The sequence below is a fragment of the Thalassophryne amazonica genome, chromosome 13 (genome assembly GCF_902500255.1).
Source record: "Thalassophryne amazonica chromosome 13, fThaAma1.1, whole genome shotgun sequence".
NCBI classification, from domain to species: Eukaryota; Metazoa; Chordata; class Actinopteri; order Batrachoidiformes; family Batrachoididae; genus Thalassophryne; species Thalassophryne amazonica.
Window position 1 is genome coordinate 18767650 of NC_047115.1, and position 27971 is coordinate 18795620.

Sequence of the window (27971 nt, forward strand, 5' to 3'; positions counted from 1 at the left end):
CCGGGCTGGACTCAAACAAGTGCTAATTTTTCTATTCAAATCAGATTTGTTTTGTTGTTGAGGAGTTTGAGGTCAGTCACCTGGGAAGCCTATAGAAGCCAAGTGGCCTCTGTGTATATGTATGCATGCATGTGCGTGGCTTTGCACATGGAGAAACCGGGGAGAGCTGATGTGCATTTGGTATGCTTATATATTTTGGGTCAAGGATGAAAACCACAGAAACTGAAAGTTGATAGAACTAATATTTTTGGAGAAATTAGGAATATTAGGTAAAAAAAAAACAACAAAAAAAACTGTGAACATCGGACGTTGATATCACCATTAATCAGTCCCTGGTAACCACACAAGCTCAGAACAAAGGAAATATCCAGCCCGGTCTCACGTTGTTGTTTTTTTTCCGTGTCCCCATCATGAACCCATAGATTAATGTACTTTTTGTAATGTTGCCACAAACTGCCGTGAGACTGGGTTGGAAATATCTCAATGCCAGTTGTAAAACATGACATCAACTACATTTTCCAAATAATAAATACAATGATTCACAAAACATTCTTTTTTAATTTCCTGCACTTTCAGTTGAAATCATTATAGAAACATTGCATAATTTATTACCACCCTTGAAAAATGTCAGCTACCTATTTTATAAACACTACCCAATAGAGCCCATGGATCCCTGCGGGTAATGTGCTAGTCAGCTCTTTAATTTGGGATTTATATGCATTGTTGTAGTGTGCTATCTCTTATTGCCATTTGTTCTTTCATTATTTGGGTTTATTTTGTTTAGTGTTTTGATTCCTGGGAAAGCCCTATATAAAAAGTTGTTATAATAATAATAATTAAAAAAGCAAAACACAAATGGCATCACAGATGGAAAGAACTCATTTCATTCCAGTAGGAGCCACTCAGCAGGAAATTTTAAGCACTTGCAGTGTGTGTCAGTTGTTTTGAATGCATGTGTGTGGAGAGTCAAGACTGTGATGTCTGGATTGGTCAGATTCACATCAAAACCCACTGCAGAGGTAATGAAGGCAGAGAATTTACTGTCGTTCAAGGTCGAGTCATGTCATTGTCTGTTTAATGTCAAACCAGAAGGCTTCATGTTTTATAGAACTGACTGTTTATTTCACACAATGCGGTGGAAAATAGCAACCTTATTAACTCAAATCCTGCAGTCTGTAGCTTTTTGGCTGTGTTAAATCATTAATATCTCAGACGTTTTTACACTTACTGCTGTTTTTGCTCAGATTAGAGACACACTTAATATAGTGCAAACAGGGTCTTCAGTCATTCGTTCATTGCTGTTATTCCTGCCTCTGAACAGAATGTTGGGTATGCACAATGAAAACGCAGACAAGTGCATGATTGAGTTAGTCCCAAACACAGAACATATACAAACTGGACAAATGCTCTGTGGTGTCACCCACATCATGTTTTCTGAAGAGCTGTTTTGAGGCTCAAATAAGGTGGTTATATGTTATATGTCACTGTGGCAGTGCCTAATTCCGCCTGTCTCCCAACAGGGTAACCAGGTGGAATACAGGTAACACCCATGTGACAAATGAAACCCAAACACCAACCCTCCTCCATCCTGTATTTAGGAAATTTTGGACCAGGCTGCATGTTTATTTGTGCTGTAAAGTTGAGTTTAACATACCGAGTGACTCACTTTTGAAGTCAGCCTCAAGTCAGCATTCAAGGAACTGCAAAATGTGGCACTTTGCAACCTCCAGCACAAAAACAAGTCATTAGGTCTCTTACACATGCTCGTATTATTACCACTAACTATCCATCAGTGGGAGATAGGTATATTGAATATTACAACCCCAATTCCAATGAAGTTGGGATGTTGTGTGAAATACAATGATTTGCAAATCCTCTTTAACCTATATTCAATTGAATACACCACAAAGACAAGATATTTTTTGTTCAAACTGACAGACTTTTTTGTTTTTGTGCAAATATTTGCTCATTTTTATATAGATACCTGTAACACGTTTCAAAAAGCTGGAACAGGGGCAACAATAGACTGGGAAAGCTGATGAATGCTCAAAGAACACCTGTTTGGAACATTCCACAGGTGAACAGGTTAATTGGAAACAGGTGAGTGTCATGATTTGGTATAAAAGGAGCATCCCCAAAAGGCTCAGCCATTCACAAGCAAAGATGGGGTGAGGATCACCACTTTGTGAACAACTGTGTGAAAAAAATAGTCCAACAGTTTAAGAACAATGTTTCTCAATGTTCAATTGCAAGGAATTTAGGGATTCCATCATCTACAGTCCATAATATAATCAGAAGATTCAGAGAATCTGGAGAACTTTCTACACGTAAGCGGCAAGGCCGAAAACCAACACTGAATGCCCGTGACCTACAATCCCTCAGGCGGCACTGCATTAAAAACCGACATCATTGTATAAAGGATCTTACCGCATGGGCTCAGGAACACTTCAGAAAACCATTGTCAGTTATCACAGCTCGTTGCTACATTTATTAATTGCAAGTTAAAACTCTACCATGCAAAGCGAAAGCCATACATCAACAACATCCACAAATGCCGCCGCCTTCTCTGGGCCCGAGCTCATTTGAAATAGACAGACGCAAAGTGGAAAAGTATGCTGTGGTCTGATGAGTCCACATTTCAAATTGTGTTTGGAAATCATGGACGTCGTGTCCTCTGGACTAAAGAGGAAAGAGACCATTCAGATTGTTACCAGCGCAAAGTTCAAAAGCCAGCATCTGTGATGGCATGGGGAACTTACACATCTGTGATGGTACCATCAATGCTGAAAGGTACATCCAGGTTTTGGAGCAACACATGCTGCCATCCAAGCAAAGTCTTTTTCAGGGACATCCCTGCTTATTTCAGCAAGACAATGCCAAGCCACATTCTGCACGTGTTACAGCGTTCATAGTAAAAGAGTGCAGGTACTAGACTGGCCTGCCTGCAGTCCAGACCTGTCGCCCATTGAAAATGTGTGGTGCATTATGAGGCGCAAAATACGACAATGGAGACCCCAGACTGTTGAACAACTGAAGTCGTACATCAAGCAAGAATGGGAAAGAATTCCACCTACAAAGCGTCAACAATTAGTGTCCTCAGTTCCCAAATGCTTATTGAGTGTTGTTAGAAGGAAAGGTGATGTAACACAGTGGTAAACATACCACTGCCCCAGCTTTTTTGAAACATGTTGCAGGAATCCATTTCAAAATGAGCAAATATTTGCACAAAAACAATATAGTTTATCAGTTTGAACATTAAATATCATGTCTTTGTGGTGTATTCAACTGAATATAGTTTGAAGAGGATTTGCAAATCATTGCATTCTGTTTTTATTTACATTTTACACAACGTCCCAACTTCACTGGAACTGGGGTTGTACATAACCAAAATCAAGTTGATTTTTTGATTGATATGATGTATCAAAGTCTAACAGATCCATTCATTCATTCATTCATTCATTCATTCATTCATTTTCTGCTGCTTATCTGAGTCCAGGTCACACAGGCATCAGATTAAGGAGCTCAGTCCACACTTCTCCATCCTCAGCCAAGCCATTTAACTCTTCCTTAGGGATACAGAATCATTTCCAAGCCATCTGAGAAATATAAACCCTCTAGCGTGTCCTGGGAATTCCCCAGGGCCTCCTCCCAGTTGGACATGCCAGGATAACCTCCCTAGGGAGACAACCGTGTGCCATCCCGTATCACCTCAGCTGGCCCCATTTGATGTGAAAAAGCAGCAGCTCTACACCGAGTCCCTTCCGGATATTCAAGCTTCTCACCGTGTCCCTGAGTGTACCCCTCCCTGAATCAACAGCTTGTCATGGTGGAGGGGTGTATGGGCACCAGTGATACTGGAAGCTGTACTGCCTCAAGCATTAACTCTTGGAGGGATCTCCCTTGTGCCTCTGAGGAGACAGACAAAGGCTGATTAAATAAACACCCTTCATTGACATAAAAATGGAAAGTCACCTCACCTGGATTTGGGAAACTGGGGCCTCCTTTTGGAGTCATGCCTGGTGGTGGGGGCTCGCAGTTGAGAGCATGTTGGCCTGGTCTACAACTATGAGGCTCGGCTGGGCGCAGCTCGAAGAAACAACATGGTGTCACCTCCCTGTGAGCTCACTGCCCCACAAGGAAAGACTAAAGGGTCATGCGTTGTTTGGGCAGTGGACAGGGGCAAAGCCCATGTAGACTGACAGTGCACCAGTTTGTCCCTTATGTGCCCTTTTTATATTTGGAGACATAGAACAGGATAACATTTGTTGTTTTTGAGTTATTGTACAAATGGATAGGGGTGGACTGATTGGTTTATCCATCTGTTCACTAATCAGATTAAACAGGATGCATACCAAAGCCTGGGAATAACATCTTTCCACCAAATATTGTGGGGGTCGGCTAAATAAAAAAATAAAAAAATAAATAATAAAATAAAAAAAAGAGAGAAATATATCAACATATTTAAAAAAGCTCTCATCTTGCAGTCTAAACGAAAAATTCATTAATTTGATTCCATATCTTGGATTGATTCATCAAGATTTGTGGAGTTTGACTGAATAATTAAAAAAAAATAACAGGGGGAAAATTTAGAGAAAAAACTGAACATTTCAATTATTTACCTCATAGTTTGTCTATCGAAGGAGCTTCGAACGTCATGGCGTTACCTCCGCAAAGTGAGACTTGTTTCGACACGGAGAACATGCATATTCGACACACGATTCGAAGCTCCGGTACCAGGCGTAACAACACTACTGTGTTTACGGTCAGAGGCTCACAACAAAGGAGAGCGCACTCGGAGAGGCTCTTATCTATATCAGCAGCACATTTACAACTCTCAGCACACGGACAGGCTTGGTGCGGCTTTGTTTTTTTCTGTTTCGGGGAGAAATTAAAACAAAATATTTTGGGGGGGGTTTTAAGCGTTTTTTTTTTGTTGTTTTTTTTTTGGCTAGCGGGCTGGAGCCACAGATAGTTGGGAGAAAGCAGCAGCTGGTGGGGGAGAAGCTAACAAGCAGCGACTACACCGGAGAAAGAGAAAGGACAGCGTCTTTTACATCGCTGTGAGTACATATTTACAAGGTGTAGAAATTCTAACTATGATATCGATGTAGAAGCGGCCAGAGACTGTGGTTCAGCGCTAAAAGCACGTACATTGTTTATCATCCATCACCTGCTTTGTCCTGGAAGCAGACACTCGTTGGTTCCCTTCTCCTCAGCTCAAGCGCAAGTCATCACATCTTTGCTTCTGCAAAGTGCTCATCGTTATGCACACAGATATGCACCTGTTTCTCTCTGACTTAATCTCAGTGGAAATCAGGAGCTGTGCAGAGATAAAGCTGCTGCACAGATGCTGGTATCCTGGTCTGCATGAGTTCCAGTGTGACCTGTCACACGGGCTGAGTGGGAAATGGAACATTGCCTGATAAGGAATTAAGCAAATGCACGGACTCATGCCATTACGAAAGCCTGATTGCCAGTTAATGACTTTCCTCTCCTGTATCTGCCATCTCATTCTGCCTCTCTCCTCCCCCTCTTTCTTTTCCTCTCCTTTACTCCATTCCCTTCTTTTATCTAGATGTTTTTAGACATGCAAGCTGCAACATTGCAGCTGCAACTAACAGTTTTATTTGTATTGAGTCATTATATAGTTTATAACATGTCAGAAAATATACAGTGCATCCAGAAAGTATTCACAGCACTTCACCTCTTCCACATTTTTTTAAGTTTCAACCTTATTCCAAAATGGATCAAATTAATTTTTCCTCTCAAAATTCTACATACAATATCCCATAATGACAATCTTTCAGATTTTTTAACAAAATTATTAAAAACTAAGAAATTACATGAACTAAAGTATTGTCAGCATTTGCCATCAAGCTCAAAATTCAGCTCAGGTGTCTTCAGTTTTTACTGATGATAGTTGAGATGTTTCTACAGCTTAATTGGAGTCCATCTGGGTTAAATTCAGTTGATTGGACATGATTTGGAAAGTAACAGACCTGTCTACATATAAGGTCCCACAGTTGACAGTGCATGTCAGAACACAAACCAAGCATAAAGTCAAAGAAAGTGTCTGTAGACCTCTGAGACAGGATTGTCTGGAGGCACAAATCTGGGAAAGTGTACAGAAACCTTTCTGCCACTTTGAAGGTCCCAATGAGCACCGTGGCCTCCATCATCCATAAATGGAAGACGTTCTGATTCACCTGGACTCTTCCTAAAGCTGGCTGCCCATCTAAACTAAGTGATTGGGGGAGAAGGTACTTAGGGAGGTGACCAAGAACCCGATGGTCACTCTGTCAGAGCTCCACCATTCCTCTGTGAAGAGAGGAGAACCTTCCAGAAGGACAACCATCTCTGCAGCAATCCACCAATCAGGCCTGTATGGTAGAGTGGCCAGACAGAAGCCACTCCTTAGTAAAATACACATGGCAGATGTCTGAAGTTTGCCAAAAGGCACCTGAAGGACTCTCAGACCATGACAAATAACATTCTGTGGTCTGATGAGACAAAGATTGAACTCTTTGGTGTGAATGCCAGGTGTCATGTTTGGAGAAAACCAGGCACCATCCCTACAGTGAAGCATGGTGGTGGCAGCATCATGCTGTGAGGGGTTTTCAGCTGAAGGAACTGGGAGACTAGTCAGGATTGATGGGAAAATGAATGCAGCAATGTACAGACACATCCTGGTTGAAAACCTGCTCCAGAGCTCTCTTGACCTCAGACTGGGGTGACGGTCCATCTTTCAGCAGTACAGTGACCCTAAGCACACAGCCAGGATATCAAAGCAGTGGCTTCAGGACAACCCTGTGAATGTCCTTGAGTGGCCCAGCCAAAGCCCAGACCTGAATCCGATTGAACATCTCTGCAGAGATCTGAAAATAGCTGTGCACCAACCCTCCCCATCCAACCTGATGGAGCTTGAGAGGTGCTGCAAAGAGGATTGGGCAAAACTGCCCAAAGATAGGTGCACCAAGCTTGTAGCAACATATTCAAGAAGACTTGAAGGTGTAATTGCTGCCAAAGGTGCATCAACAAAGTATTGAGCAAAGGGTGCGAATACTTATGTACACGTGATTTCTTAGTTTTATAAATTTGCAAAAAAAAAAAAAAAAAAAAACATTTGATGTTGTCATTATGGGGTTTTGTGAGAAGAATTTTGAGGGAAAAAATTTACTAAATTTTGGAATAAGGCTGTAACATAACAAAATGTGGAAAAAGTGAAGTGCTACAAATACTTTCTGGATGCACTATATTAACAAAGTGTCTACATATCCTTAGTATTAAGCTCTGTTGGAAACTTTTGCTATGGTTTTTTTTCATACTTGCTGTTGATTTTTTTGATGTCTGGATCTGTAAGTCACTCACTATCTGTTAATGCATCTGCTAAATGCACAAATGTTATTATGGGTTATGGTGTTTAGCACATCTACCCTACTGAGGCAAGTTGTAGTAGTGCCACTATTTGGACTGATCTATATATCTTGTAAGGTATATGAGCTACAGCAAGTAACACGACTGATAGCTGGTTGGCCCATATACCTTCCCTAATAGGGATTTGGATTAGTGTAAAATAGACCGTGTTTGGAAATGAAATGGGGCAATGTACCTGTGTGCTATTCTACTTGGACTGACCGAATATCATGCTCCACTTCCTGTTATGTCACACATACATACAGTGACACCTCATGGTACTCCGCCAAGCGGGGCATATGGCGTCCAACAGTGGTTACAATTATTTTAGGGGCTTGAGGATTAGCTAAAACCCGATGTGTGACATTTGACCCACTGCACATGCACAACAGGAAGTGTCAGAAAAATGTTTGAAATATTGATATATATTTTTTCTGGTATTATCGTGGACTGTATGATATGGCACGGCCAGAAAGTGTACATTAGGGAGGAAAGCCATTTCATATGCAAACTGTGTGAACATCGGTGAGGTTTTTTCTCTGTCACTCACTGCAGATGGAATTGACAGCAAAAAAAAAGCCACAGAACCCACAAGCTGTTTAGCAAAATGCATTATATTATAGAATCTTTAAAGACTTTAACCTGTTGGTGAAAAAACATGTCTGACATGAAGTAGGTGAACTTTTTTCTCCAAAAGTGCGACACAATTGAACAAGGTGCTGCTTTGTGAAAATTTGCTTTAAATTCATTCCAGAAAACCAGTGGTCAGTTCCATGAACCTCTAATAATGTAAAATAGAAACTACAGCGCCACGTTCATAGAGAGCAAACCTCCGCCAACATATATAGTTTCAAATTCCACAATCTTTTACCTTGGAAAATTTTTCAAGGTCAAAGTCCTGTTAGAAGTGGCTTTTCATCAGCTAAAATATAATGCAAACAAAATGTAGATCAAAAGAGATTTTCAATATTAAAATCAAATATCCCCTAAATCTGCAATACGGATCAATGCGGATCAAACTTAGTCTATTCATTCAGAGTGCCAATTCGCACCTCATTGTCACAAATGAGAGTGATTGAAGCACTTTTGATTGAGATATAATGCAAAATGTACACCAAATGGGCTTTTCGATATTAAATGCATAATATCCACAATCCGGTGTCGCAGACCGAATGGTCCACCACTAAAAATCAGTTCGCCTTTTGCATCTGCGCATGCGTCATTTCAGACCACAGCAGCACGTCTGAGATGGAGTCTCTTCACCCAAAGCAATCAAATGGATTAATGGGAATATTAACCATCAGATGATAAAGGAAAAACCTCTCAAATCATTCTACAGTCAGTTTTAAGCAGAAACAATCTGTTTTAAGCAGAAACAAGGTGAAATTCCGTGACACTTTGAAATGTCCGATGCTTCTTCTTCTGCTGCCTTTTATGATGAAATAATGCTGAATTTATGTGGAAATGATTGTTGTACAAAAGCTTCAATTATCTGTTGCTGAGATAGATGATGAGGGGTGTGCAGTTTGAAGCAGAAACGAGATGTTAATCTGTGAACCGCGTCATCAGGGGGGACCGATTTTTAGTTGGATTGTTCGGTCTGTGACACCAGATGAAATCTGGATGAAACTTTGTCAGGCAGTAGTGAGTGCCAGTCTGCACTTCACTTTCAAATATGAGAGTGATTGGGGCACGTTTGATTAAGATATAATGCTAAATGTTAAATTTAAATGGCCACAAAATCTGTAATCCGGATCCAATCTGGATCAAACTCTGTCAGTCGATAACAGAAACCATCCTACATAAAGCTCTCAAATATGTAAGAAATTTGATATTTTTTGACAGTTATTAATTTTTTAAAATTCGTTCAGTGTTAAAGGAGATAGGGATTTTTCCAGTTTTCCAAGATTTTTCTGACTTTGACCTTTGACCAATGACCTTGAAAACTGAATCAGTTCTTTCCTATCAGGATATAAATCCTCTGTAAAAATTTCATAACGATATATGAAAAAATGTGGGTTACAGGCTGTTCACAAACAAACTATAGCACTGCACTCAGAGCACAAACGTCCGCCAACACTAGCTTCCAATTCCACAAATTTTTACCTTGGAAAACATTTTCAAGGTCAAAGTCCTTTTAGAAGTGGCTTTTCATAAGCTAAATTAGATGTGATCAAATGTCAGGAGTATGTATTTAGTTCATGCACTGGAATCAAAGGTGTTTTTTTTTTGTGGTGTTGCCAGTTTTTTTTTTTTTTTTTTGGTTTTTCTTTTTCAACTTTTTCGGTTTATGAATTCTTTTTCATTCATAGAAAAATCACAAGGATTTTAAACAATACAAAAAGACTAGGGTCCCTCAGTTTCAAAATCGAAGCAGACAGATGTGACTACATCACCTCCATCCTCATCTGTCAGATGGTGGCAGTGAATAGAGTGTTTTCACTGATGTCAGAATTTTTGGTGCACCAGTCGTTTTGGCCATGTTGACGGCATCGGCAAGTAAACAATAGATAGAGGAAGCATACATTTGACTCTCCCTAAACTGTGTGAGACAGCCGTGAGATATAGAGCTGGACTCAGTGAAGTGAGATGAAGATGAAGTTAATTGGTGATGAAGATTGTGTGAAATCCCATCATCTGCTGGTCGGAGAGTGAGAGTTCACTGCCTGGTGTTATGTACATAGACATGGTGAATTATTTTTTTATTTTCACTTGGACCTGTCAGAGACATTTGAAAAAAAACTACTCAAGCTTGGATGTCTCTAATCAGTTTGTTTGTGGCTGGGTCACAGAAAAAGTGTCACGAATCGTGGAGGACAAGTGGACAAGTAACGTTTCAGCACATCAACAGCACATGGATTATCTTTGTTGTTCTCCCACATTAATGTTTCCTGCTGCTCTGCCACACATGCAGGTAAGATACATGTTAAAATGTTTTCAAACTAAAATTAACTTGCTTTAATATCTGTTACTGTTAAATGTCAAATGTGGGAGTTTGTGCTTTTAGCAACTTGTAGGCTCTGTTTAGCTTAACAATCATTCATTAACAGCCTGGAGCTCTGACAGGTTTAAAAATGTTTGATTCATGGTTTGTCATCCACATTTTAATGTTCAATGGACAGATTTAAAAATAAAATGGTCTTGGATCCAATAAGACAATTATTAAAGAGGTCATATTCTGGAAAGTCACCTTTCACATTCTCAGTTTTTTCACAAACTTCGCGCTGATTCCTGATGATCTTCAGCAATCTATAGTAATGCAGGTCAGTTCTCTGTCTGACGACTGTGGCAGCTGACGATGTGATAATAATTCACCATGGCAGCACTTGAACACTAAAAGTAGATGCATGTATAAACAGAATGGATAGTGACGTAACACTGAGATGGCCACTTCTATGTTTGTGACGTCACGTGAATACACTGTATATTGTTAATGTCTCTATATATTGTTATTGTTTACCTTATAAACTGTGGAGGAGGAAACTACACAAGTATTTAAGTTTCTTAATATGGACCTCTTTTGACAACACCAGCAAGAGTGGAAGCCATATTTATATAAAAATATAACTCCGTCTCTCTTTGAGAAATGGGCGTAGATTGTTGTGTAATGCAGGGCTGTTGCATTGTGCTTTGGGAAATTGTGGTATGTGTCCTTTTTTTCCATTTTGTGGCATTTTTAGACAGTACTATTAATCCATTAATCATAAAAGTGGAGCTTGGGGCTTATACATGCACACGAGAATTTCTTTGCAGCACTTTCTGATAAAACAAATAAATGTTCTAAGATAGGACCAGGATTCCTTGTTATATTTATTGCACTGCAGACCTTCAGAGGCATATATCTGCTGACAGGTTTCAGTGTGAAGTGTTTTGGGGACAGTGCAGTAGAGAAACGTCGTGCTTGATGTGTTACTTGCCTGCTGCCCTGTGTGAAGTTCTCCAGTGTGGTTAAGGGTCTCAGTTTCAGGGAGGAAATTGGAGCTGATGGTGTCAGACAGAGAGCAGAGAAGGATCTCTGATGAATTAATGGAGGCTCAGTGCCGCCTGTATCCTTAGTAACCCCCCTGTGTGGGGATACAGCAAGTCCTCTCAGTCTCAGCTTCAGCTGGATACAGTATTCCTGCTGTCTTGGAACAAAAATGCGTTGTCATTGTTGACCACTTTCATCTTGTAGGAAGAAGGACCAAGTAACTCCAGTTAGAACTTGTATGAAGGACAACAAGTTGTGCATTCTTTCGGCTCAAAAAAATTTTGAGTCTGCAACATATTTTTAATAACTTTTATATATATGGCTCACAATATGCTCAACTGTTATGAAAGTGTAACACAAAGGTCAATTTTTCAACTTACATATTTTTATTGCAAACTAGTTTGAAATTGTAGTACACATATATTTATTTCATAAACCACAAAGCTCAAGATAACTCATTAACTGTTAACTTTAAAAATTTCACTTTTCCATTATTGAAAAGTGAAATTAATAAGAGTATGAACCCTTGCGGATGTTATTTTTGACGGACAATTCTCAGGTTGGTTTCATCTTGTTATAATTTCTTAACCCCTTAACGCCCGAATTTATATAGCTGTACGAGGGCTGTCCGTAAAGTATAGGTCCTTTTTATTTTTTTCTAAAACTATATGGATTTCATTCATATGTTTTTACGTCAGACATGCTTGAACCCTCGTGCGCATGCGTGAGTTTTTCCACGCCTGTCGGTGACGTCATTCGCCTGTGAGCACTCCTTGTGGGAGGAGTCGTCCAGCCCCTCGTCGGAATTCCTTTGTCTGAGAAGTTGCTGAGAGACTGGCGCTTTGTTTGATCAAAATTTTTTCTAAACCTGTGAGACACATCGAAGTGGACATGGTTCGAAAAATTAAGCTGGTCTTCAGTGAAAATTTTAACAGCTGATGAGAGATTTTGAGGTGATTCTGTCGCTTTAAGGACTTTTCACGGTGCGAGACGTCGCGCAGCGCTCTCAGGCGGCGTCATCAGCCTGTTTCAAGCTTAAAACCTCCACATTTCAGGCTTTATTGATCCAGGACGTCGTGAGAGAACAGAGAAGTTTCAGAAGAAGTCGGTTTCAGCATTTTATCCGGATATTCCACTGTTAAAGGAGATTTTTTTTAATGAAAGACGTGCAGGCGGATTGCAGCGTCGGCTCGCAGCCGCCGCGACGCTCCGCCACAGGAAAAACACCTCTGTTGGAAGCCTTGAGGACAAGTTGGAACATCTCCAGCTGATAAACAATTTCTCATATACTCACTCCACTGAAAGCCATCAAAAGCCGCCTGGATTTTACAAATGATTATCAACACGGAGGTGTTTTTCCTGTGCCGACCCGTCCGCACGTCTTTCATTAAAAAAATCTCCTTTAACAGTGGAATATCCGGATAAAATGCTGAAACCGACTTCTTCTGAAACTTCTCTGTTCTCTCACGACGTCCTGGATCAATAGAGCCTGAAATGTGGAGGTTTTAAGCTTGAAACAGGCTGATGACGCTGCCTGAGAGCGCAGCGCGACGTCTCGCACCGTGAAAAGTCCTTAAAGCGACAGAATCACCTCAAAATCTCTCATCAGCTGTTAAAATTTTCACTGAAAACCAGCTTAATTTTTCGAACCATGTCCACTTCGATGTGTCTCACAGGTTTAGAAAAAATTTTGATCAAACAAAGCGCCAGTCTCTCAGCAACGTCTCAGACAAAGGAATTCCGACGAGGGGCTGGACGACTCCTCCCACAAGGAGTGCTCACAGGCGAAAGACGTCACCGACAGGCATGGAAAAACTCACGCATGCGCACGAGGGTGCAAGCATGTCTGACGTAAAAACATATGAATGAAATCCATATAGTTTTTGAAAAAAATAAAAAAGGACCTATACTTTACGGACAGCCCTCGTATATAAAAAAAATGTTTTGTGTGTGTTTTTGCCTTTAAGTAGATGGTTATTATGATTATTAATTTCACTTTTGCACAAAAACTAGATAGTAATATTGGGTATTCTGGTAATGACTTTATGTTATAATGTTATAATAATAATAATGATGGTATGTTGCAAATTTGCGACAACGGGCATACAGGTCAATTTGGTAAGTTGCATATTTGAGTCAGAGATTGTAGCATATATGCGACGATGGGCGTTAAGGGGTTAATATGTGTATCTTTTATACAAATTGACAATGTATATCGGAGAATACATATTTCAAAGTAGAATGCCCATCTAAGTGTAAATGTTAGCTATAGTTTATGCGACTTTTAACCATCTATATCTGCCTCAAGGGCCTTTTATTTACTTTTAATTTTTCGTTTCATGGGTTTTCTATTGACTAACGCACAATGCAATTGCCTTGAGTTTGGTTTGAAAAAAATATGACCTGGTTGAAAGAGTGAGGTCCAATCGTGTTATAATATGTGATGAAAAAAAGTGGATTTTCCAAACTTCTTTTCAATTTTTCTTTATTTTATGAGCAATGAAATACACTCAAATTATGCATACTATATATACATTACTTACATTAGTGTTAACATTAACAAACATTTCTATTCAACAATCCATATTTAATAAACACATTCATGAAGTACCTCAGGTGTAATATAACGGTTTAGCATATTGTGAGCCATATATATATATATATATATAATACCAAAAACAAGTGCTGCAACGAACATAAATTTTTGTTGTTGATTAATCTGTTGACTATTTATCAACGAGTTTATTGGTCCATAAAAATATTGATCAGTGCCTCCCAAAGCCCGAGGTCATGCTCTCAGATGTGTTGTTTTGTCCACAAGCCAAATATGTTCTGTTTATTGTCAGAGAGGAGTAAAGGAACTAGTAAACAAATCAGAATATGAAGAATGGACACAGGTGGTGTTGAACCTGGAACATTCTGTTTTTTGCAAGCGAGTGTGTTAATCACTTTTTCACCATGCTGTCCAAGAATTCTCCGATAACTAAATACTAATAATTCTATTTCTGTACTTTGATGACTGCATTTACTGCATATCACTGCATGACTTCACTTATTCTTTAAATGAATAGATTTTGGGAATAAGTGAAGTCATCTGAGTGCATAAATGGTTTAATCCAAGAGAATGTATAACTAATTTATGTGTCCGAGCCATATATTTGAAGAAACATATCGGTGAAGACATAATAAAAAATTTATACCTGATAGCTGCAAGGTTTCCTGCATCTGATGTTTGTTTTACAGACGTGTTGGCATGAAGTGAGTCAGAACTGTGAAACCTACTTTTCTTCAAAATTATCCACAGGAAAGAGACTCTGTTGCCACCAGCTGTAGATTAACATCCTGGTGTTGCTTGGATTCCACCCAACAATATGCCAAACAGCTGTGTGTTTTTACTGTTTTTAAACTTTATAATCTCTGCAGCTATGTGTTTTTATAAGTAGGAAAGACTTTCAGTTTGTTCTAGGTTGGCATCTGTTGGGTTAGGATCTGTGGGTGTGAGTTGGGCTGAGAGCAGCTGTCCCTCACCACCTGTGTGCGACACCTTCCTCACTGCCCATTTGACTTTCTGTTAGGCCGGTAAACCAGCTGAAGTTTGTGGAGGGATATTACGTCTGTCGTGGAAAGTGGGTCAGAGAGTGGGCACGTTTATGGCCCCATTTCTGTGTGGTAGGGGAGGATGGGGGCGGGTGGCATTAAACCAACATAATTTTTCCATCATGCTGCTTGAAGCTGCCTGTGTTCAGTGCAGTTATTTCATATGCTCCCTGCTGTCAGATTCATCATCAGTCAATTTTCCACACTTTTACTAACGAGTCTGTGCTGTATTGTGACATGAGACATTACATGACTACACCAGTTCAAACAATAAAACGCAGCAAGGCAAATTTTCAGCTTCAAGGAAGAGCATTCTTAATGGAATGACTTTGGCAGCATGGTGGCTTAGTGGTGAGCACTGATGCCTCACAGCAAGAAGGTCATGGGATTGATTTCCACCTGGAGCCTTTCTGTGAGTTTGCATGTTCTCCCCGTGTTTGCGTGGGTTGCCTCCAGATGCTCCGGCTTCCTCCCAAAATTGCAAACTTTAAAATTGTCCAGGTCTCCCTTGTAAAAGAGACCTCAATCTCAATGGTACTAACCTGGTTAAATAAAAGGTTAATTTTACACCTGAGCAACATGTGGATAGTACTAAGAGATCCTATTGGTCATGATTAGAAAGATTTTAAGAGATTTTTTTCTCTCTCTCTCCTTTTCTTTGCATTCTTATCATGTTTAAAATACTCAGACTGTCCAAATGAAAGGCATCAGAGGACTAATGGATACACTGGACAAGTTAATATACATGTCTGTAATGGTGTTTTTGGCTACGTGACTTCATTATATGACTTCACTATGAAGTCATTCATACCAGTTAATCACAAATATATTGCTGATCAATATATGGTTTCAATAATCCATCTAGGCTTCTTGATTACTAAGATATAGAAAAAGTGTTTTATACACCATGTGTAGCTAGAATTTAACCTTTAACCAAACTACTTCGGAGCTAATCACTTCTAGATATCTATCCAAGTAATATTCCCACCAAGTTTGAAGGAAATCTGTGTAGCCATTTTTGAGTTAGCTTGTACCCACATATACCCACACTCCCATGAGTGAAAACAATACCCTGCTAAGATTAAATATGACAAAACATATTGCCATAGTGGCAGATTTTGACGGGGAGCATAATTGATCCATAAGTGGGACAACATTTTTACTTGTCCACTGTAATCACCAAACCCTGCTTAATCCAGTTAAGGGTCATGAGGGGCTGGAGTCACAGGGCATGAGGCGAGGTACACCCTGGACAGGATGCCATTCTGTCGCAGCACCACATATAGACAAACAAACACATTCACACTTGCACACACACCCACATTCAATTTAATTCTCCTATCTTTGGAAGTGGGAGGTAGCCGGAGCATCTGGAGGCAACCCATGCAAACACAGGGAGAACATGCAAACTCCACACAGAAAAGCCCCAGGTGGGAAGTAAACCCATGACCTTCTTGCTGTGAGGCAGCAGTGCTATCCACTAAGCCACCATGCTGCCCTAATGCAATTAATTAAAATAAAATTCAAATAGACAAATTCTGTGTATGTATGCTCAATTCAATTAAATGTATTTATATAGCACCAAGTTATGACATAAATCATCCTCTTTAAATGGTGATGCCATGTATTGTTTTTGAGTTATTGTCTACAAAATCTATCTGGGATGGACTCACTCACTTACCCACTCATGCATTTTTGCGGTCCAAGCCCTACAGTGTTACCAGTGCAGGGAGTACTTCTTTGAATGTTTGAAACTAATTGACAGTTGATGCCTTAGATTTGTATTTGGTTCAGTATGTCTTATGAACCAATTATCACAATCTGATTAGGCTGATGCAGGCTAACTGGAGTCTATTTCTTGACCTGTGTCTTTGTATCTGCAAGTCAAGATGGAACTTTCTCATTCAGAACCAGCATGTAAAGTCTTAGCTCTTCTCATGCAGTATTTCTGCAGGATTTGGAAAAGATATTTTATAGATGATGCTGAAACAAAAGCTGCACCAGATTTGATCCCAGTGTTATGAACCTCGATGCCTTTGGGGCACAGTCTCACAGACTTTGTCTTTGCTCTTGCTCTCCCTTCACTCTGTCTTGATCTCTGTTTTCCTTTAGCTTTTCATTCACTGAAAGGAGCGCATAGGCTTCTTTCCTGCTGACAGTACTTGAGTCAGAAATGTAAACGATGCAGGACTAAAGTGAAACACAGTGGGTCTGTTGTGCTTCTTCAAAAAGCTGTAAGGGAGTTCACGGTTCTGTTTGGCAAGCTTGTTCTTTTAAAGGTAAGACAGCTGAATTCATGAATAGCATCCTTAATCTTGAGCAGGGTGGAGGTTTTATTTTAACCTTTGTATGTTTGTCTAAGTGTGTGCAGGATAAGCTCAAGAGTAATGGACAGATTTCAGAGAAGGTTGGAGAGAATACTTGAGTTGCTTTTGCAGAATTTTTTACTGTATTGATTTTCTTAACTTAGCATATGTTTTAAATCCCATAATTCAAGAATTTATTTTTTTAAAGAATTCTGCAGTCTTGAGTGGACAGATAAACCAAACAACCATTTAATTGTATAATTCTTCCCCTGGAGGAAACAGTTGCTATGATATCCTCGTAACAGTTTCCTTATTTTTTATGTCTTTTTTTTTTTTTTGGCTAGGATTGTTGACAGAGGTATTCACTTAGAGTGCCTTCATTGTTGGTAAACGGATGCTAATTTACATCAAGCAGAAATTAAGTTATAATGACAGCTCAGAAAATATCAACTCCCCAACCCCCCCACCCCCTGAATTAATCGTACGCTGCATTCAGGAAGTATTCACAGCACTTCACTTTTTTCCACATTTTGTTATGTTACAGCATTATTCCAAAATGGATGAAATTCATTTTTATCCTCAAAATTCTACACACAACACCTCATAATGACAATGTGAAAAAAGGTTTTTGGAGATTTTTGCAAGTTATTAAAAAAACTAATAAATCACATCTACATAAGTATTCACAGCCTTTGCCATGAATTTCAAAATTGAGCTCAGGTGCTTCCTGTTCCCAGTGATCAACCTTGAGATGTTTCTATAGCTTATTTGGAGTCCACCTGGGGTAAATTCAGTTGATTGGATATGATTTGGAAAGTCACACACCTGTCTACATATAAGGTCCCACAGTTGACAGTGCATGTCAGAGAACAAACCAAGTATGAAGTCAAAGGAATTGTCCGGACCTCTGAGACAGGATTGTCTCAGGGCACAAATCTGGCAAAGGATACAGAAGCATTTTTGCTGCTTTGAAGGTCTCACTGAGCACAGTGGCCTCCATCATCCGTAAATGGAAGAAGTTTGGATCCACCAGGACTCTTTCTAGAGCTGGCCGCTTGTCTAAACTGAGCAATCTGGAGGAGAAGGGCCTTAATCAGGGAGGTTATTATTTAATGAGCTCTAACACCTGGGCCCAGTTTCATTAATCAATCTAATCTTGTTTAGTCAAATAAACTCACTTAGTTGACTAATTTTTTTGATGTTAGTTGTTGCACAAAGCACTTAGTCAACTAATATTTCAGGTTACCTGTCAAAAGTTTTTAGCCTAGTACAGAGGAGGCTAATCTTATTTTAGTCGACAAAACATCAGTGTCTTACCTCAAAAATAGCATATCATGTAGCTACCACCACTTGATGGACCACTCAAGAGCACCCCTACGTCGCTCATATGGACTGCATTTATATAGCACTTTTCCATCTGCATCAGATGCTCAAAGTGCTTCACAATAATGCCTCACATTCACCCCGATGTGAGGGTGCTGCCATACAAGGTACTCACTACACACTGGGAGCAACTAGGGGATTAAGGACCTTGCCCAAATGCTCTTAGTGATTTTCTGGTCAGGCTGGGATTTGAACTGAGGATCCTCTGGTCTCAAGCCCAACGTTTAACCACTAGACCATCACCTCCTTCCCTACATTGCTCATATTCCTCCGAAAAGAGAGCTTCCTCTGCTGTTGGCCATGGTTGCAGCAGACGACTTTCATGATGTGTTTGTGGCAGTTTTCACATTAGCCATCGGGCGTCACTGTTACGCTGAGCAGTGTTGCGTGCACATAAACGCTTGACGGAAGTGTAGAAGAATAACTGCTAGGCTGAGAGCTAAGCACATCGTTCTCAGTTCATATGTGTCTGTAAATGTTAATAAGAAACAAAGGATAGATAGTTCATGACAACGACCAAACCAGAAGTAAACAAAACTGTCACGCATTGGAGGCGTTCCTTGGCAACAGTGCTCGCGAGACCGTTATGGCCGTGAAAATCGTTGACTAATGTAAGACGGCTAATCTACAAGTTTAGCCGTCGATGTGAAGTGGAGATTAGACGGATAATGTTGGGTGACTAACCGTAGTCAACTACGAAAGTTTAATAGACTTAAAGATTAAACTGCTTTATGAAACCGGGCCCAGGTCGAGGTCTGCACTGTTTTATACAGTAACAGGTTGAATCACAAGTCTACACACCTCTGCCTGTTTCTCCAAGTAGATCCCACCTGGCAGCAAGTGGTACAGTGTCCTCCCATACACGCTGACTAGAGCCAAGTGCGGGCAAGTCAGAGGTAGCTGGGAACTCCTGCACTTGGCTCAAGATGGCCAGAAGCAGGCACAGTGCAACTCAGTGTAACACCAGATGAACTTGTGCACTCTGTCCTCCTCAGCTCCTCGTATCTCATGGTAATTCTTTCTAGGCTTGGTACGATAATTGGACACAGATTTGCGGAAAGCAGCAAAACTGCGCAGAGCTGAGCACAAGGGTAGACCATGCAGCTGCAAGGTCTCTCTCTCTGAGCCATGTTCAGCAGCATGTGGTGGCTGTGTTGCTATGACATAAATATGATTTTAAGCCTGTTACATTCCAGATGCACTGTGTGTATAGGCTGAAAATTGTCTTTATTTTCATTTTGCACGTATGTTACCAGGTTACAGCTTGCACATGGTGTGTATCAGATGCACAGCTTAAGCTTCGTGTAGCTGCAACAAGTCATTATGGATGCTGTTTGGTTTTACAAAAGTTTCAGCTAATCAAACAGCACCTTATATTGCGTGATCAGCAAAGGAAAAGACATCTGGAGGGCAAAATATGTTGGGATGGAGGGAGTGGAGCTCACGTATTCATTAATGGGTGTGTGGGTATTGTTTGCCTTTTGTTATGTTGTTAAGTTTCAAAATCTATGGTGTAGACATGAGAAAATGACATCTGACATTTCTTACATTTTCCCTGCTTGGGACAGACAAAACAACAACAACAAAAAAACAACTTTATTTCTAGCGCACAGTTAATTTTTTTTCTGGTCTTCGTATTTTGTCCTTCTGTGCTAAACTTGGAACACAGAAGTGAAAGTAGATGATTATGACAATCTGGCTTCATACAGACATGGACAAAATTGTTGGTACCCCTGTATTTTATATGTGCAACTTTTGTCTGTTGCACCACCGCTCACAGCCTCATAGTGAATTGGAGCAGAGAAGGACTTTCATACAACAAAACAGATCAGGTCTAGGCTTGCGTCTCTCATATACATTCTGGTAAACTGTAGCGGAAATTTCACATATTCTTTTTAAGAAAATCCTTCTATGTGCCACATCACCAGGAAGTTGTATAACTGATGATGCAAAATTCAAAAGTTACACTCTGCATAATTTCTCCAGTTGCAGCCACAGAAGCCCATAACTTCTTCAGGGTTGTCTGGGTGTCTTGGTGGCTTTCCTCACTCGTCTCCATCTTGCACAGTCCCTTAGTTTTTGAGAACTGTCTGCTGTACAGATTTACCTTAGAGAACCATTCTGTTTGCATTTCTTCATAATTGGTATAAAGTCGGGCAGCACGGTGGCTTAGTGGTTAGCACTGTTGCCTCACAGCGAGAAGGTCGTGGGTTCATTTCCCGTGGCCTTTCTGTGTGGAGTTTGCATGTTCTTCCCGTGTTTGCGTGGGTTTCCTCCTTGCATTTTTTCTTCTTGTTGCCAAATAACTTTGGGCATTTTTTAAAAATATTTTGATTAAACAAAATGGCTTTGTTTGCTATGTATTAAAATGTATACATAAAATAAGGGTTATCAACCATTTTGTCCATGTGTGTATTGTTTTTCTCTGAAGTCAGGATCCACGTTTGTAAAAAGAAATCCCAAGTCCTTGGAATCTCCAGTATAAAATTGTTTAGTGTAAACGCCAAGTTTGGGGTCTTTCTCCTGAAAAATCTCGTGTGTTCTTTATGCCAAAATTAAAATTGGGTAAATGTTCCATCAGGTCTGTGGTCTCCCATGCTTTAAAAGTTGATTAAGATTTGAAACTCTTCTATTGTGCAACAAGTTTTAGCCTACCTCTGTACTGCTTTTTTTTTGGGGGGGGGGGGGTGCACCGCATGGTTTTTCAACACTTGTGAAACTCAGATCACATTAGTTAGCATAATTAGTTTTCCCTTATGTCATCTGAATCATACACATTTACAAGCAGAAACTGAAAGTCCTGTTGAGGTTATGCATAATAGGTGAAACAGAGGTTTGTGATTGCGTGTCTGTGTGTGTGTTTTCATTCATTGATTAACCAAATACTCATTCACTCTCTCTCTGTGGTATCCTTGTGTTCTAAGGGCACATGTAGCTTAAAGTACTGCTAAAGAGATTGACAGTTTTTTTCTGTCTTTGTGTGTTTACTCTCAAATGCACGCAGATGGCTAATTATCAGATTCTCTTCTGATTATGCAAGATTGCCATTTCCTGCTTCACTTTCCAGCCTTCCTGTACTAAATGAGCTTTTGCGCTCATTCTCGGCAATCCAAGTGGCCTCATGTCTAACATGTTGAGACTGAGCCTTTGTGAGTGATTTCTGTGTCTGAGTAATGCACAAGAATGTTTTTAAAAAAAAAATTGAAAAATATAGTTTGGAAGTGCAACATGTACATGTCCATACATTAGAGCGAACAAGCGCAGTGTCATCAAGTTCACTCAGGTATGGGATGAGCGACACACTTATACCTTGACATATGGGGAGTGACATAAGGCACCTTGACACTTACATGAATTTGATCCGTGCACTGGCACAGTCTTGTGTGCCAGTGAGTAAACTTGTCGTAAACGGTGCATGAACTGTGCAAAGAAAATTTTGAAGTGTTCCAAATTTCTTGCACGCATAAATTTCTTGCCATGTGTGAACTAGTTGTGAACATTGTGCAACCTATTCGAAAACACTGCGTGTCACTGTGCATCAACGCCTGTCATTGCGCACAGTGCATCTGAACCTGAAATTAGATTATGATGAGATGTACATCTATAATAAACATAATGTTACAGATACATTATCTAACTCATGAGAAGGAATGAAAATGCAACTGTTTTATCCAACCATTACAGTATAAATATTATAAATAATTTCCTTTGAGACAAAATTCCAAATGCGTTAACTGATTCGACCTGCTCAAAGTGATGTTAATCAGTGAAATCACCTGGTGGAGTGGGTGGTTGCAAAGAAAGCCTGCCCTTTCTGGAGTGAGTTTGAGACCTCTACTATAGGCTACTGAGCACTTTAGTAGTAAGAGTAGTAGTAGTAGTAGTAGTAGCTGTCTCTTCTTGAGGCAGCTTTAGTTCTGGAATGTGGAATAGGTGGGAGGTGATAGCTTTGTTGGTGAAGATGAAGTTTTCATTTCAGTCTCTAAATCAAACCCGCCCTGGGTGGGTAATCTGTTAATAATTATACTATAGTCCACTTCTTTTTCTCTTTTCACTTCAATGGGTGTGGTAGTTTTTGAGTAGTCCTGATTACAAGCAAAGACAATAATGTAACCTACTCACTGACTGTTATTCTCTAGGAAGTGAAACCGTGCTTCTTTGCCACTTTTTTGTTTTATACTACCATAATGATTGGTGTACAACCCCAATTCCAATGAAGTTGGGACGTTGTGTAAAATGTAAATAAAAACATAATACAATGATTTGCAAATTCTCTTCAACCTATATTCAGTTGAATACACCACAAAGACAAGATATTTAATGTTCAAACTGATAAACTTTGTTGTTTTTTGTGCAAATATTTGCTCATTTTGAAATGGATGCCTGCAACACATTTCAAAAAAGCTGGGACAGTGGTATGTTTACCACTGTGTTACATCACCTTTCCTTCTAACGACACTCAGTAAGCGTTTGGGAACTGAGGACTCTAATTGTTGAAGCCTTGTAGGTGGAATTCTTTCCCATTCTTGCTTGATGTACGACTTTAGATAAGATAAGATAAGATAAACTTTATTGATCTGACAGAGGAGAAATTCACATGTTACGTCAGCTCTTAAGAAAACACACAAGGTGGGTGCAAGTAGAGGAAAATGTTCATCAAACAGCGTGTGCAAGATAAGCAATGATAATAATACTTGTAACAGTACAAGACATAAGAAATGAGGTAGAAATAGAATATGTATGTATGTATGTATGTATATATTCAAAATACACCTCATGGATGCACTGGGATGCATCATCAGTGATGTATCCTGGGGTCATCAGGTGTTTCGGGTCTTGCAACATCATACACCCTCACCCAGGCGACCCAGCCGGGGGTGATCAAGCCCCGACTTGCATCCCAGTAGCAGCCCACGGATCTGCCCTCTTCATCCAAAGCCACCTGGTGGCCTTTTCGGCGGCTTCGCTTGCTTACTTGATGGTCCTCTTCTTTGCCGCTCCTACGATGCCCAGGCGGCTGAGGACCTTGCACAGAGACCGCCCTGCAAATCCCCTGCAGCCTACCTCTGTGGGCTCGTAGACCATCTTCCAGCCTCCCTCCCTGCACTCCTCCACCAGTTCCTGGTACTTAGCCCTCTTCCTCTCATTGGCCTCCTCGATGTTTTCTTCCCAGGGCACTGTCAACTCCAGTATGAGCAGCTGTTTCGAAGACTGAGAGGTCATGATCATATCTGGGCGAAGGAATGTTGTTGCAATGTGCTGGGGGAACCTCAGCTACCCAGGTCAACCTGCAAGTGCCAGTCAGCTGCTGTGTGGAGTAGTCCTGATGTCGCATGTTGGTTTGCTCTGGGTTTTTCTCCAGCTTTAACAAAGGAGATTGCCTTCTTTGGAGCATGATGGTTCTTGCTGGAGCTAATGGCTGAGGCTACGCTCTCAGCGACTGCCTTAAGCACCTGGTCATGGCGCCAGTGATAGCGACCATCTGCCAGAGCCTTTGGGCAGCCACTGAGGAGGTGTTCTGAAGAGCCTCTACCAGAGCACAGTGGGCAGGAAGGTGTCTCACTTTTTCCCCCACACATGGAGGTTCGCTGGACTTGGCAGAGCATCGTAGACAGCTTGCACCAGGAAGCGGACCCGCTGAAAATCTGGCTGCAAGATGTTTGTCCAGGTGATCCTGCGCTGTAGTGCGCTCTCCCACGTTGTCCATGCTCCCTGTTGCCGTAGTCCTACTGCCCTGCTCACCCGCTCTTCCTCCACACCCGCTCTGACTTCCTCCTGGATCAGGTGGTGCCTTTCCTTCCCATGGGCCTGGCTGATGAGGATCTTTGGGAAGTAACCCAAGCCTGCTCTGCCTGTTGCCACAGTGCCCACCAATGCCTTCTGTCTTAGGCGTGACTCGGCCAGCTCCACTGCTTCCCATGCCTTCCACTTCCTTCCTGTCCTCACCTCGATGCCGGCTGCTGACACTTTGCAGTCCTTTGAGTCCCTGTACTGTAGAACTTCTCTGGTGCGTGCCACCATGAACTCTTCTGTGAGACCACTGAGAGGAAGCTGCAGGATGTTACTCGTTCCGTACAGGGCAGCACTGGTAAGGCTGCGAGGAAGTCCCAGCCACTTTCGAAGAAAGCCACTGATCTTCCTCTCTAGGGACTCAACTGCTGTTACTGGGACTGCATAAATCAACAGGGGCCACAGGATGCGGGGCAGGATTGAATGCTGGTAGATCCAGGCTTTAAACCTACCAGGCAGGCCAGACTTGTCTACCTTGGTGAGCCAGGTTCCAAGTTCTAAGCTGGCCTTCTGGATGGCTGCTGAGTCCTTCAGGGTGGAGTCGAAGAGTTTCCCCAAACTCTTCACGGGTTGCTCCGTGATGGTTGGGATGATAGTTCCTGAGATGGAAAAGCGGAACTTGTCACTCACCTTCCCCTTCTTCAGCACCATGGATCGTGATTTGGAGGGCTTGAAGCTCATCCTTGCCCAGGTGATGACCTTTTCGAGCCTTTGCAGGATCCACCTGCACCCCGGGACCGACATGGTTGTTACGGTGAGGTCATCCATATAGGCTCTGATGGGGGGCTGTCGTACACCTGACTTGATCAGGGGCCCTCTGCATTCCACCTCAGCTGACTTGACCACCATGTTCTTGACTAGGGAGAAGAGGACAACAGAGATGGTGCAGCCTGTAATTATCCCTTTCCCAATACGATGCCAGTCCGATGTCTCTGACCCAGAAGTAACTCTCATCCTGAAGTTATTATAATAATCCAGGATGAGGTCCTTGTTCTTACTGGGAACATGGTGGAGGTGGAGAGCGAGCTCAACCAGCTTGTGTGGTATGGACCCGTAGGCGTTGGCCAGGTCCAACCACAACACAGCTAGGTCGCCTTTGTTCTCATGGGCCTCTCTGATGAGTTGCGTGATGACCCCAGTGTGTTCCAAGCAGCCAGGAGCAGAGATCCCTCCCTTCTGTACTGATGGGTCAATATAGCTGTTCTTGAGGAGGAACTCAGTCAGTCTTCGTGAGACGATGCTAAAAAACACCTTCCCTTCCACGCTTAGCAGTGAGATGGATCGAAACTGACTGATGTCTCGTGAGTTCTCCTCTTTGGGGATCCAAACTCCCTCAGCATGCCTCCACTGGTCGGTCACTTTTTCCCTTCTCCAAATCACCTTCAGGATCCTCCACAGGTGCCATAGAAGCTCCGGGCAGCGCTTGTAGACCAGATAAGGAATTCCACTGGGGCCTGGTGCTGACGCAGAGCGGGCCACCTTGACGACCTCCTCAACCTCCTTCAGGCTTGGCTCCTTCAGGATGAACTCTGTTGTTGGGGGATCTGGGCTGATGAGAACTTTGTTGGGCTCCAGTTCCAGGTCTCTCAGAGGGTCGCTCACAGTGTCCTGGAGGAAGCGGTTTACTTGCTCTATAGAGCCTGTCCCCTAGCAGTTGTTTGGTAAGGCCAAAGGGGTTGGCGATGAAAGCCGCTTGCTTCCTTGCCCTCTCCCTCCCCCGTCTCCGGTGCCATTCTGCTCTGCGAAGAGTCATCAGCTTCTTGCGCAGGATGTTTTTCAGTTCCGCTAAGGGTTGCTCCTCCTCCTCAGCTGCAGCCTTGTACTGCTTCTTGAGGGTACGAAGCTCCTGGCGCAGATGATGTATCCGGGTGGCCCTTCGGCTCATTGTGTAGGAAGTGGGTTTTGATTTTCCTTTGTCCACCTGCCCAAATCTTTCTGAGGCATAGCTGATGATGATGGTGGTCATTGATGTGAGTCGGCTGTCCGCGTCTCCTTTGGCTGTGGCCTGGATGATGTTTGACACATCCTTGTCAAACTGCTGCCACTCGCTCCTCTTGCTGGCTGGGGGCCACTTAATCCGCTGCTGTGGACTTACTCTGCTGGGATTGAGAGTCTGAGGTACGTGGAGGGACTGGGCTCTGTGGGTTGCCTCCTGGCCGGGCTCCTCCTGCGTCTCACCAGGTACAAGACCTGAGCGTTGTACCTCATTGTCTTTCTCCAAGCATTTCATTCTAGCCTGATGGATTTTCAGGCCACGATGGTTCTTGCACAGCTTTCCGCAAATGCATGTTACGGGGCACCCTGTGGGGAGTGCTCCGGGAGTACGGGGTATGGGGTCCTTTGCTAAGGGCTATCCGGTCCCTGTACGACCGCAGCAGGAGCTTGGTTCGCATTGCCGGTAGTAAGTCAAACCTGTTTCCAGTGCACGTTGGCCTCCGCCAGGGCTGCCCTTTGTCACTGGTTCTGTTCATTATTTTTATGGACAGAATTTCTAGGCGCAGCCAGGGTGTAGAGGGGGTCTGGTTTGGGAACCACAGAATCTCATCTCTGCTGTTTGCGGACGATGTGGTTCTGTTGGCTTCGTCAAATCAGGACCTTCAGCGTGCACTGGGGTGGTTTGCAGCCGAGTGTGAAGCGTCCAGGATGAAAATCAGCACCTCCAAATCCGAGGCCATGGTTCTCGACTGGAAAAAGGTGCTTTGCCCTCTTCAGGTCAGTGGAGTGTCCTTGCCTCAAGTGGAGGAGTTTAAGTATCTCGGGGTCTTGTTCACGAGTGAGGGACGGATGGAGCGTGAGATCGATAGACGGATCGGTGCAGCATCTGCAGTGATGCGGTCGCTGTATCGGACCATCGTGGTGAAGAGAGAGCTACGTTCTGATCCTCACCTATGGTCATGAGATTTGGCTCATGACCGAAAGAACGAGATCGCGAGTACAAGTGGCCGAGATGAGTTTCCTCCGCAGGGTGGCTGGTCGCTCCCTTAGAGATAGGGTGAGGAGCTCGGTCACTCGGGAGGAGCTGGGAGTCGAGCCGCTGCTCCTCCACGTCGAAAGGAGTCAGTTGAGGTGGCTCGGGCATCTTTTCCGGATGCCCCCTGGACGCCTCGCTGGAGAGGTGTTCGGGCACGTCCCACTGGGAGGAGGCCCCGGGGAAGACCCGGGACACGCTGGAGGGACTACATCTCTTGGCTGGCTTGGGAACGCCTTGGGGTTCCCCCGGAGGAGCTGGAGGAGGTGTGTGTGGATCGGGAGGTCTGGGCGGCTTTGCTTGAGCTGCTGCCCCCGCGACCCGACTCCGGATAAAGCGGAAGAAAATGGATAGATGGATGGATAGATATATATATATATATATATATATATATATATATATATATACACACACATACATACATACCTATATACATATACGAGGTCTGTTAGAAAAGTATCGTATCTTTTTATTTTTTTAAAAACTATGTGGATTTTATTCATATGTTGTTATGTCAGCCAAGCTTGAACCTTCGTGCGCATGC

At 42.1% G+C, this 27971-nt stretch overlaps 1 protein-coding gene and 1 pseudogene across 2 annotated transcripts in view; one reads left to right on the forward strand and one right to left on the reverse strand.

Moving 5' to 3' along the window:
- The first annotated feature begins 4752 nt into the window (after positions 1-4752).
- The window catches only part of peli1b (pellino E3 ubiquitin protein ligase 1b), a 108745-nt gene continuing 85526 nt past the window's right edge, over positions 4753-27971 (forward strand). Inside the window, exon 1 of one of the 2 annotated variants that reach the window (XM_034185528.1) lies at positions 4753-5060. The gene's annotated coding sequence lies outside the window, so the exon portion shown is untranslated. Of the gene's footprint in view, positions 5061-17127; positions 17260-27971 lie in introns of those variants that run through there. The other variant, XM_034185529.1, reaches the window with a different exon arrangement.
- LOC117523905 lies at positions 23474-26736 on the reverse strand (annotated as a pseudogene).